Raw genomic sequence first — 12,869 nt, forward strand, 5'->3', positions numbered from 1 at the left:
ACAGTGTTTTTGGGCTCCCAACGTACCTTCCCCCACCCTGAAATGTGCCCTTAGGTGCCTGCAGGGTGGTGACACGTTGATCAGGCACCCCTGCTCCTCGCCATGGGCTCAGCGCCGTGGCCAGTTTGCAATGAGAGTGTCCCCACTCCACAGGGTCAGGCAGCGCCCTTCCTCCATGACATTGTATACTTAGGGCATAATTTCCCACTCGACTGATCTCTGCAACTTCCTTTGCTCCCCCTGGAGGTTTCTGAAGCTGGGTGATGATTTCATTATGACAGTCTGCAAGTGACATTCTCCAGAGTAAATATAAAAGTCTAAGAGACCAGGGTGTGAGATAAGGCATAAGAAAAAAAAAGAATCAGCAAGTGCCTGAAGGGAAAAAGTGTAAAGTCATCAATTAAAGATGAATCTACGCTACTGAAACCAATATTCATCTGATTTACATTGCAAAAACTAGTAAGGAACTTCAGACAGATTGAATTTTTCTTCTTACAAACTGTTGAAAACCACTAATACCAGGGAAAAAAGTCCATAATACCTTTGAGGAAGCACTATATTAGATGTCCCTTGGTTGCTAAAAAGGCATTACAAGAGTCACCAGGGGAAGAAATAACTAAATATATAATGTGCTGTGATAGCATGTTCTGCCAGGAGAGGGCATCACATTATTGGGCAAAGATCGTAATAAAGTTAAGCATTGTTGGACCTCGGATGTTTCCAGGGATGGGGCATCTACCACCCATCTGTGCAACCTGTTCCAGTGTTTCACCACTCGTTGTAAAAAATTTCTTCCTCGTCTATATCTACCCTCTGTTAGTCTTAAACAATTACCCCTTGTCCCATTGCAACAGGCCCTGCTACAAAGCCTGTCCCCATCTTTCTTATAAGGCGCCTTTAGGTACTAAAAGGCCACAATAAGGTCTCCCCAGAGCCTTCTCTTCTCCAGGCTGAACAACCCCAAATCTCTCAGCCTGTCTTCATAGGAGAGGTGCTCCAGCCCTCTGATCGTCTTCGTGGCATTGCATCCTGGATTATACATACATATATATGTATGTATATGTATAATTTTTGAATTTATGGATTTTTTTTTGTCTCTGGAGAGACACAAGGGCCGTTGCCAGTGGGATCTTGCTCCTGACATTCCTCCTCTAGGATCTTCATCGCAGCACGTCTCAGATATCTGCAGGTATGTGGGTGCTGAGTCCTATCCTCTTTCTCCCCACAGCAGGGGGGCAGATGGGTACACACTGGGAGCAGGAGGCCAAAGGCTGGGGAGGAGACGCTCTCAGGCAGGGCAGTGACAGCTCCTCTGGGTAAGAAGGTCAGCAGGAGGCTCAGGCCATTCAATTGGGTTTGGTTTTTTTTAGCATATCCCACATTAGCTACACCATCCCACAAATACCTAATTTTCAGCTTCTTGGTCTTGATTTGATATGCTACCACAGGCATGCAGAGAACGTGCCTGAGCTGCAGGTGGGCAGATGGTGGTCTCTGTAGGGTTTGGGTTGCTCTAACTGCTGCAGACCTTCTGAGTGCCATGTTGCAGTTGCCACAACCAACCTGTCCATTTTGATTTTTTTCCTTCTGGGCAGCTGAGTGTTCATGTACACACAGAGCTGTTTTCCCTGTGAACAGCCACGAGATGGCAAAATTCTCACCAGCGTTGCTCCCAAGCCTGCTAGCCAGCACTGAAGGCTGGAGCTGTGTCTGCAGGAGAGGAGAAAGTGCAGCATTTCCATTCCCATGGGATTACCAGCTCCTCGGGATGTCCAGGGGTGCCTCTCCAACAGCCTTCAGAGACCAAGAGCTGCTTGCTCTCTCTGGACATTGGAAGCCTGAGGCAGACCATGCAACTGCTCCCATCAGGCATGAAACACCCCAAAATGTCCCTGCCACTCACTAGGCCTTTACATCATGATGGCAAGGAGGCACGAAGGTAGACTGCACTTATTATTTTGCTGTTCTTAGCTGAGACCAGTCTACAAACCCCTACAATGGGAGAAGGCTCAGAGAAGATAGACAAAGATAATGTGCTCATGAGAGTCAGAAAGAAACCTAGGAAGTGGCCACAGCTGTTGTAAAGGATGCTGAACTTAACAACAAGGGGATCAACAGGGAACTTTTGTTGTCAATAAATGGCTGCATCAGTTGAGAAGGTCAACTAGTTATGTCAATAGCCTAAATAAGCAATAGAAAGTATAATATTCCTGAGCCAGTCACCCCAACGTGAGGGGTGTGCATATGTGGCTCAGCTCAACATACAGTACAAACATCAAACAGCCAACAAAAAGGACATTGAAGAAAGCAATGGGCTTGACCTGGCTTCAACCCACCTATGCCTTCCCAGCGCCTGGGGACACCCAGAAACACGATGTCGGAGCCTATGGGGACTGGTAATGGGAATCATGTTTGTATTGTGGTTCAGTTGTATATTGCATCTGCTATATTGTGTTGTGTTGTGATTTCAGTGCATTGCTGTATCACTCTTCTAAATCAAAACCCCATGTATTGTCAAATATCTTCAAATAAGTAAATTTGGTATTAAAACATTAAACTCACCTCATGTGGACTAGCTAAAAGAGTATTGGACCATGCCACATGTCTGCAGTAAAGACACTAGGAAGTGAAAAGAAATGAAGGTGTTATGACTGCTGCCTGCATGTGCCAGGTGGGTGCCTGGCATAGGGGAGATCTCTGACAAATGTGCCCTGCAGAATTTGCCTATACTCCCTCCCCAAGCCAGGCAAGCCCAGCTCCTGACGGAACAGCTTTTGTGTGTGTGCTGAAGCAGGTCATGAATTTACACAGCGGGTATTTTCACCAGTAGAGAATACCAGTGCCAGGTTATGACTGGCAGGAAGAGGCTCCAGTGGACTCTCATTGTCCCACCAAATAAAATCAAGACTTTCTGACCCGCTGCAGGCCTCCAGTAGGTTGTTGTATTAGGTGGTGTGATGTACATGTACATACAGACTTTGTGTTTCTCTTCATTGTGATCCCACAGGTGGTGCTGCTGCTGCCCAGTGGAACTGATGCTCTTCTCTGTCCCACAGCTGCTGAGAACTGAGATCCCAAGGAAGCATGCCTTGCCTTCAAGCCTGGCTCCTTACAGGTCTGAAGCCTATGGCAGTCAGCTTCACAGTTCTCCCTAGGAAGTTCAGGTTTCTCAGTTCTCATATAATTTAAGCACTGATCCATTAGGACTACCTCCTGTCTTGCTCAGAAGGTGAAACAGGAGGTGTGTTGCAGCTGCAGCAGTTTGGACTGAACAAACTGACACTGTGTACAAAGCTGAAATTTACAGAAAGATTCCCACTAAGTGGGCTTCCTTATGTAGTAACCAATAATGGGGAAGGCAATGATCAAGGTAATGTTATATTTTCAATGTGTTTCAGGAGCCCCTTGGTGCTCAGGATATACACAGATCTTAAAAGTAACCACTTTCACTAATTACCACCTAGTGAGTTAGGCCGGGTGAATAAAATTTTAGTTCTTGCTTAAATTAAAGTCCTTTTTCTATAGAACAGATAATTAGGGGAAAATTTTTAAAACGCTACTTGTAATTTGCTGTTTTCTTTTGAACTAGATTCTGCCACTCTGTTTTGTAACTCTTGCCAATAACTGAATATTTTGGATGAAGTATTTAGACAAAACTCTTCTCAGGTAGTTAGCAACCAAAGTGGTAAAATTATTCCTGTCTGGGTTTCTGATGCTGTTGTTGGTTCATCACTATTATTATTCTGCACTGCTATTGCATTTGCTAAACCAGTTAGTATCTATATGGATAATTTAATTTTCTGAGCTGACTTATACTACTTTCTGTTAACACATGAAATGGAGCAAAAAATAAAAAGACTAATGGAGCATCTCAAATGAAACTTTTTAGACTTATCATTTTCCCAATAAATCATATTCCTATTTATTATTTTAATGTAAACAATAATATAAATTACTATAAAAGTGCCTTTGTGTCCTAACACACAGTACTAAAGAAGGATTCTCAGAAGCTTTCAATGATCATTCAAAAACAAATGGAGCCAGTTACATTCTTATGAAAGAGTTTATTATCTTTTACTGCTTTCAAACCAAGCTATCAGCAGTCTCCAAAACACTTACCAGATTTGTTCCTTTTCCTAAAAATATCACAAGAATTCAGCTATTCTTGGACAGGTCAGAGAGTGTAAAATTATTATGGAAAGACAAATCTTAGAATCGTAACAGAGAACTCATCTCTCACATTTTATTAGATATTTATTCACAAGCTAAGGCCTCAATTCAAAGCAGTTAAGCACATCCTTAGTCGGAGCTCCAATGGTACAGGCTTAATCAATGTACTCTGACATATGCTTAGGTGATTTATCAACTTGAAAGAACAGGTCAGGCTTCCTCCATTTTGTAATAAACTCTTATATTGTCATATCTGATCTACTGCTATTTGGATCAAAGTGTATTGTCTGCTGTAAAAAAACCCCCAAGCACTGAAAGTTAGTAATGCACTATCAATTTGGTTGTGTTGATTAAAAGAAGTACGTATCTTAAATACGAATGTTCTGCTGCAAGAGAAAGCTGAGTGTCAATATCATAACTTTCTTTTCAATGGTTTGTTGAGTAGAATTACTTAGGTTGTTTATTTTCCCCATCAGTTTTATGCTGGCAGCAGTCTTACAGGATTTCAGGCTTGCCATGAAGTGTAAATTAATCCTGCATGTCTCGCTGAGCACTAGAGCAAACAATGACTTTGTCTGATGTAACTGTGCAGGAGTGGATATTTTAATTTTGGGGGTAAGTATATTAAGAGGAAAAAGCGCTGCACAACAGGACATCTTCAGAAGGAGGGTTTCAGAAGGAGGGTTTCAATAATTTCCCTTCATTTTGGGAGAAAGAGCTGAGTCCTTCTGGCAATGCCTTTCCCAACCGAGAAAGATCTGTAACCCTGGATCACTGCATGGGACCAGGCTTTGCAGGTTCATTTGCTCTAAGGATGCTGACTGGGACAAATACAATCTCTCTCTCCTCTAACAAGATAGGCAGAGGAAGGGCTTGGGTTCTGTCCAGGTGGGGTTTATGGATTAACACTGAACTACTCCATACCAACAAGCTCAAAGCCCTTCCTGACATGCCCCTTTCGGCCCCAAATCTGTAATATTCATGGGAATATTATATGGAGGGAGGGAGTGTTGATAGCTGCTGATCCAGTTTTCCTACGAAGGTGACCTTTGCCCCTCAAAACCTGTGGGGCTTCACATGGAATTTAAGCCCTTGAATTCCTTTTTATTTTGATCAGGTGCCAAGTCTATGTCTCCAGTGGTTGTAGGCTTTGATTTAGCTGGGTAATTGAAGCATTAAAAATGAATACTTTTTTTTCTCTAGACATATTCTTGGGCTTGAACATAAGTCTCAAGGATATGATGCCCCTATAACAGCCAGTTATTGTAAAATATCTGTTCTTTTCATTCTTGCATATTCTCTTCCTTTACACTCTCACTCCCTGTTATTCTAATTGGCAATGTTGTAATAATGAAATCCAGATTCATCTGAGCTAACACTTTTTAAATTTTATTTTTTAATGTCCTTGTAGTCATTTTCTAAACATATCACACAGAACTCTGCCTAAGGCTTGTTTCAGCTGAACAGCCAACCTTTCTGAAAGGACAAGAAATGCAAATCTGCAAAGCACTGAATAATTACAGTCACAGAGGGGAGGCTGTTTTCCCAGCTATCTTACCGCCCACATAGACATTTAGATGCTAAGTTACACTTGAGAAAAACCTTTGCAAAAATTGTTTTGATAGCTATACAAAAAAACCACTCCTTTAACTCCCTTTGTTGTCAGCATTGTATCATAAACACTGCAAGACAGACAAGAGACACAGATTATTAGTCTGGGCAAAATGTTGAATAGTCATTAATCTTTTGCTTCCTCTCCTCACCTGGCAAGGCACAGGTGGACCCAAAAGCTAATGTTTAGCTCAGGGCCTCAGTGCTATTAGCAGTGCAAATGTGCTTTTGGTCATACAATATCTGACTTCTGTCTGGCTGTCTGAAGTTCAAGGTAAGTCCCTTAAAACATAGGGGGTTTTTTTCCCAATTGTTTTTTAAGTCTCACATTTCCAAATAATTTATGATCTGGCTTTTTTTTTTTTTTCTTTTGGGTGTTGAGGGGAGGTGGGATGCACACGCTCCTTAAGGGTCACATGCCTTAAGGTTATTGAATAGAGCTCCTAATGTGGAACATGCACGTGACATTCTGATGTGAATCAGAGCCTGTCTAGGTGACACGAAAATACACACACCCTGTGGTTACTGGATTCCCACAGTAAGCAAAAAAACAATCCAAAATATCCTATGTACATCAAAATGCACCACTGTTTCAAGGAGTGCCGCTCACAAACGGAATGTAATTCTGGTGAGACGAGGTGCATGGTGAGGTGTCACAGGGGCGTTAGTTAGGACTCTGGTTTCAGATTGGTGGGAGATCAGCGTTTTTGAGAGCAAGTAATGGATAGGGCTAGTTTTGTTCATTTCCCAAGACAGCAGATTTATCCAATAAAAGAAAAGGAACTAGGATACAAAACTTATCTTTTGGCTATTCAGTTCTTCTGATGGTGAAATTTCTCAAAACTTACCTGTCTTTAAAGAGTCTAGTTCTAGCTTTGAAGAACTGTTTGGGAGTTGACTCAGTGGTCCTTATGGGTCTCTTTCAACATGAGGTATTCTATGGTTTGAAGGCTCTGTGGTGTCAGATGTTTTTTTGGCTATACAACAGTTAATGCAAACAAACTGTGAAGAAATACACAACAAGGGAACAAGGGAACTTAATCCTACACGTCATGTTATAAGCAGCTCAGTACTTCTAAAAGGCTCCCTATGAAGCTTGCGGTCCATTTCAGACACCTAGGATGTTCCCACATATCTAAGGCTGTTGGTCCTCCTAAAGCTGACTTATTTCTTCCTGCCTTCAGTTAAAAAGAGTTACATTACTGCATTGAGCTGCTCTTCCTTGCTAAGCTCCTCCTCTGAGAATTGTTTCAGATACCTCTCTGGCTCTTTTCACTTCAGTCACCAGGCATCACAAAGTTTTCCAATACACAAACGAAAGCTAATTATGATTCTCCCTGCTCAGAACCTGCCCTTGACACGCCTGTTTTGAGACCTAAAGACTTTCTATGAACCTATAACAAAGACAATTTAAAAAGCTAATTTAGATTATATATATGAGAATTATTGGCCGTTTTAATCAATAGTGTCGGATAATAATAATTTGTGTTATTTCAATTGGTTCATTAGATTTTTCATTGTTGAATAATTGGTGGGAACACTGGCATTTAAACAATAGTTTTATTTTTTCCTCTATTTTTAATTCTGGTTTTATAATCTTAAATAGTTCTTCAAAGGGTAATTCAGCCTTTGAGATAACTATTTGGACAGAACTGATATTGAGCCTTGCTCCTGGCTGTCAGAAATGGAAAAAACCCTACCTTCCTCACCTGAGGCATGGCCTGGAAATGTGTCTTAATTGTGTTAAAACTGATGAACCCTGTGGTGTGTAGCTCCTGGAAGATCCAAAATCCTCTTGTCAGTTCAGAATTAAATTTTTACCTCCTGTACCCCTGGTGGCTGTGCAGCTTATGATGAATCAGAGGGAGGCAAAGTTGTGAGTTCATCAAGTCCAGAATATTTTTCTGTGTGATGGCTTACAAGAATGTACAGTGTTCTGCACCAGAAAAAGGCTTTTAAGTAGATACCACCACTCTGCAACAGATGCACAAAAGGAATGGAAGCAGAATAATTATTTTTGCTACACACAGGCACAGGCTGCTTGCTGACAGCCACTTCCGTAAGTATTTTAGTGGGATAAGGCTGAGGCAGAGGCAATAACATAATCAAAGGGGCTGTGGTAACTACGGACTGAACAGCCAGATGACATGGTATCACTGGATAACTGAGATGTGGTGGGACTCCGATGTGTGTTGGGACGGATGGGTACAAGCCCTCCAGCAGAGGCCAGCAGGGATGAGGAGGAGGACTAGCCTTCCACATGAGGGAGCAGCTGGGGTGCGTGGGGGTCCTCCATGGGATGGGTGGCAGGTGGGTGAGAGTGAGGAGGTCAGGTCTGGGCGTGAGGGCAGGGACAGGGGTGACACAGCGGGGTGGGAGTAGGGTGTTACTGACCTCCAGGTCAGTGAAGGGAACAAAGAACATGAAAAGTCTCTGGTCACCCACCCTCGTTCTCCTGGGGGGCTTCAACTTCCCTCACATTGGCTGTGAGTGAGCTGTGGCAGGACATGAGCTGCCAGCGAGATTTCTGGAGGGTGTTGGTGATAACTTTGAGGTATAGGTCCTGGAGGCACCAAGCAGGGATGAGGCAGAGCTGGACCTGCTAGGAAGTAGCAAGGAGGAGCTGTTGGGTGAGGTGGTAATGGAGGACAGCCTTGGCTGTAGAGACCATGAGATAGTGATGGTCAAGGTCTGGGGAAGAATGAGAATTACAGAATAGCAGAGGACAGACCTCAGACCTTAAGAAAGCAAACTTTGGCATGTTCTAAAGAAAAGAGAGAGTAAGGGCGTAGGGGAAGGTGTACGATGCAAGAGACATTGGTTCAGATTTTCAAGGGCCTCAGCAAAAGAGCAGATATAACTCTTTTCCATGGGATGGAAATTTTGGCATTCTGGTAACTTCAGACGAAAAATTAAATAACTACTTTGTATGAAGCAAAATGGAAAATCCTGTCATGAGTTTGAGAGCTGAACTTTTTTATTTTGGAGCACATTCAACTTAAATTGTGTCTCTCTAAAATGTTAAGCAGGAACATGGCAATTAGAGTTCAAGTACTTTTATTTCTTCATTCCTTCCAGTAGGCTGAGCTCCCTGATTAACTTACCTCTCCCATGACGCACAGTCAGCAGGTGACTCCAATGGTGCATTACATATATCTGTCAGGAAGTGCTTCAGGTACTTCAGAAGTAAACTGAAAATGAAAGGGACACATATTACAAGCCCCATAATTGTCCATAGTACTTTAAAATAGAGATGAAGTATAAAAAATGTTGAAATATCTCAGGTGCAGGCAAAATAAACCCAAACCAAACAAACCTCCCAACAAAATGTTGTTCATCTCAAACTCAACAACAAAACGTTCATCTCAAACTGACAAATGAAAATACTTTACTTTTTAGTGAAGTCAAAAATTTTGCACAGGAAGTTTCTTTTCTCTAATGAAAATTTATTTCTTGATTTTTTTTTAGCTAGTAGTTCCCAGATGGTCTTTATCAGGCACTAATTTCCTAGAAAACATTCACTGCTAATTCCCTTAGGTCATGCTGAAAATCTTAATGGATATAACAAAAAATCATTTTGGCTTTACACTTATATGTACTTGGAACAAATGTATATACCCCAAGAGACTGTATCCATTCTAACTACACTCAGTTTACTCAAAATGATGACTGAAGTTACTCTTACCTGGCATCATTTATCTACACATTTATGAGTTACTCTATCTAATACTGATGATACACTGCTGTTCATTAATAATTATTTGGAAAACATGGCTTCATATCCAAGCTTTCAAGGATGGTAGTGAAAGTTGTGCTTTGGAAATGGTACATTTCTTTAGCTCATTAGAGATTCACAAATCTCAGTGTACATGAATTGGTAGATACAGAAGTTTAATGGTTTTGGTTAATTTCTAATTTTTATAAGATAGCAACATTTCCAAGCCCACAACTGATACCTACTGGGTAAATGTCATCTTGGCTTTCCTACTCAAGCAACACCTCATAACCCACAAGATTTCTTCCACCCTTGAAATCAAAGCTGTCTTTAAGGGTCACAGTCTTCAATTTTATGGCTTTTCTTGAGTGGTTCATCAGAACAACACTCCACAAAAGGGACCAATTTCATTCCTCCCCCACTTCTTGAGTGCTGTCTCTGAAAAAGCTACCCCTGCCATGGAGGAGCGAGAAGCATCCCACAGGATCCCCCTTCCATCAGATCAACAGGTCTCTCTCCATGACAAGTCAAAAGCTCCTCCACTCTCTGAAGACCTCCCACAGTTACTAAGCAATGAAGCATTTTAGTGAAAAGAAATAGTATTTAATAAAAGCCGTAATAAACCCCCATATAACTGTTTGTCATGGAGAGATAGGTAAGCAGTCTTATGTAATGTCTTTATTTTCTAACTAGAAGATCTATCATCAGCCAAAATAAACTTTGAATTCACTATTTAAGTTTGCCACTGTTTTGCCACAAGATGACACAAGACACTATTTTTCTGTTTTGTTGCAAATTTACTGTGAACCCCTGGCATTCACCCTGAGTTTAATATAGGTGTGTACTCTATAAGTCAAAGTAAATGATCCTACAAATTGGGAAAAGTGAGATTTTGTTTACTTGCTTGCATGTCAATGTTTCTTTGGAAAAAAAGAGCAAAGTGAAATTTTAAACAGAACTTTTTAGAGCTCCTTGCAGAACAAATGCAATCTGTATGTTATTAAATATGTAAAGAATTTTCAGGAACTAAGAGGAAATTAGAATTATTTTACAAATGCTTATGATACACTTAGCCCTACTATTTCTTAAAATCTCTTTCATTACAATGTTTCCTCTCTAAGCTGAGAAAACTACAAAAGAGAAGGTAGAGGATTGTTGCAATAGTTGTGCATAGCACTGGCTTTAAACAACTGAAAGTAGTGGATTTGCTATCAATATTGTTACACTGTCATCTGTGCTGGTCACAACTGCCCAGCTAGCGTAATTAGGGACACCTAGTTGCTCCTTCCCACACACTAATATTTTGATCAGCCACTTAGCTTTTGCTGACAACTGCCTCTTACAGCAGCAAGCCACCCAGCTGCCACCCAAGCAAACAGGCAGGGTGGTAAATTTGGGATGTCGCTTAGGCCTGTCTTGATCTGGGAGAACACAAGTAATTGGTTTTCAAATCACTAAACCTTTATGTGAGTTAAATATTTTTAAAAGTCAATTTGTAGAACATCTTATTTTGTCTCAGATTTAAAAAACAAATAAAAATTAAAAAATTACACAGATGCTTCCATCTTACTCACTATGGAAACATGTCGTCCTGAGGCAGAAAAATTCCCTGCATATTTTCAGGATTAACAAGATGACCAGATCTGCACTTCATAAAATTAAATAACATGCAAGGACTACTTGCAACAAAGGAGTCTTACCAAACCCTTCCTGCAGCAGTCAGCAAAGGTTGTAGCATTTCACTTTTCTAAGGAGTATGAAAGATGTTTCTTTTTATGAGACTCTTCCAGACATATATGTCATAAGGAGGACTAGCATCCCAGAGGATGTATATAACTTAGACCTTAGCCTTAAGCTCTTTCACAGCCACTTTTCATTCCCCTGATGCCTTTTCCCCTTCATGCACACACAGATGACAGACAGAGACATGAAGACCTTTGTATTTTGATCATTGTCCAGAAATAGCCCAAGGGTGGAGTTCTGTAGATTTTTACCTAACCTCTCTTAATTGCTGTTGGGAAGATGGGGTTGTCATTTGATTGCCTTTGTAACAGCGAGACGGCTGAGAATCACAAAAGTTTACAGCCTGAGAGAAAAGGTGAAAAATGGTTTCTGCTATATATTTCTAAACAAAGTTTTCTCCCTCCCAACACACGCACGCATGGAAAACTATGTAAATGGAACCCATTTTATGACAAGCATATTAATGTTACCCTAATTTGAAAAAGAAAATTGCCGAAATGATAAGCTAAATTAGATGCAATTTGAGCAGCCTAAACAAAGAAAAACTTAAGAGTCACACTGATTTGTCTTCAACTGCTCTCCCAGCAGTTGAGTAAAATAATCAGATTGCAACTGTAGCCGTGATAAAGCTGCTGTGGCATCCTATGTACCTCTGCACTACCCTGCTGTCCCACAGAGTTATTTTTTTAAAAATTGTTTTCCCTTCTTCCTGTGTGGGAAGCTGCAATCTGTAAAAGCAGGTCAATCACAGGGAAAAAAAAAAATAAAATGCTGGTGCCTTCAATGACAAACCATTGGTTTGGCCTCCATGGTGGAGGACAATGGAAAAAGAAGTGGTGGTGGGCATATCCCGGGATTTTAATCCTTCCCCTTTGATAATCTATTTTTTAGCCTGGTTCTCTAAGTGCAAAATGAACAGTTTATGTTTGCTTTCCTCCCACTGCCACCCAATTTATGATTTGTAGATTGAACTTTCAACAGCACTTGATATATGGGAAAACTTCAGATTCTACACTTTCTCTTGTATAAAGGAGAAAAGAAATAAAGAGGGAGACCCTATTTCTTCAATAAAAAACAAGATAACAGTCTAAGCTCTGTTCTTGGTACATGAAAGAGAATCCACAGAAGTAAAACATTATGAACACCCCACCTCTGCAAAAAACAATGCTGAAACTTTACTAGATGAGTGAGAATCCAACCACGAAATCTTTCAACAACACTGGCTGTTTGGCTCAGTTCCTCATGCCCTGGCTGGGTGTTGTGTCTCTTAAGCAGGTGGTGCATCCCAGGAACTACTGGCAATCTGACAATGCATTTGTAATATAATGCTTGTACCAATATAGCAGTGCACTTAGTATTATTAGTACTCTAACACACTTCTAGTTATTTTATAAATAGCGTATTGCATTTTATAGAGAAAATTATAAAACTTTTTATTTTCCTTGACACAATTTCTAGATTTGCAAACCGTAAAGTTTCCAGCAGAGTCTGGGAAACTCCCTGTGGTTCAACTCTCTTATAATCATTTGTATTTAGCTGTTCTTTTCTCTTGAGGAGATAAATCTCTGATCACAAGATCTCCTTGATCACAAGAACCAAAATAAGAAGAAAGTTAAAGGAAATTAGTTTT

This window comes from Numenius arquata, chromosome Z, assembly GCF_964106895.1.
Source record: "Numenius arquata chromosome Z, bNumArq3.hap1.1, whole genome shotgun sequence".
Lineage (NCBI taxonomy): Eukaryota > Metazoa > Chordata > Aves > Charadriiformes > Scolopacidae > Numenius > Numenius arquata.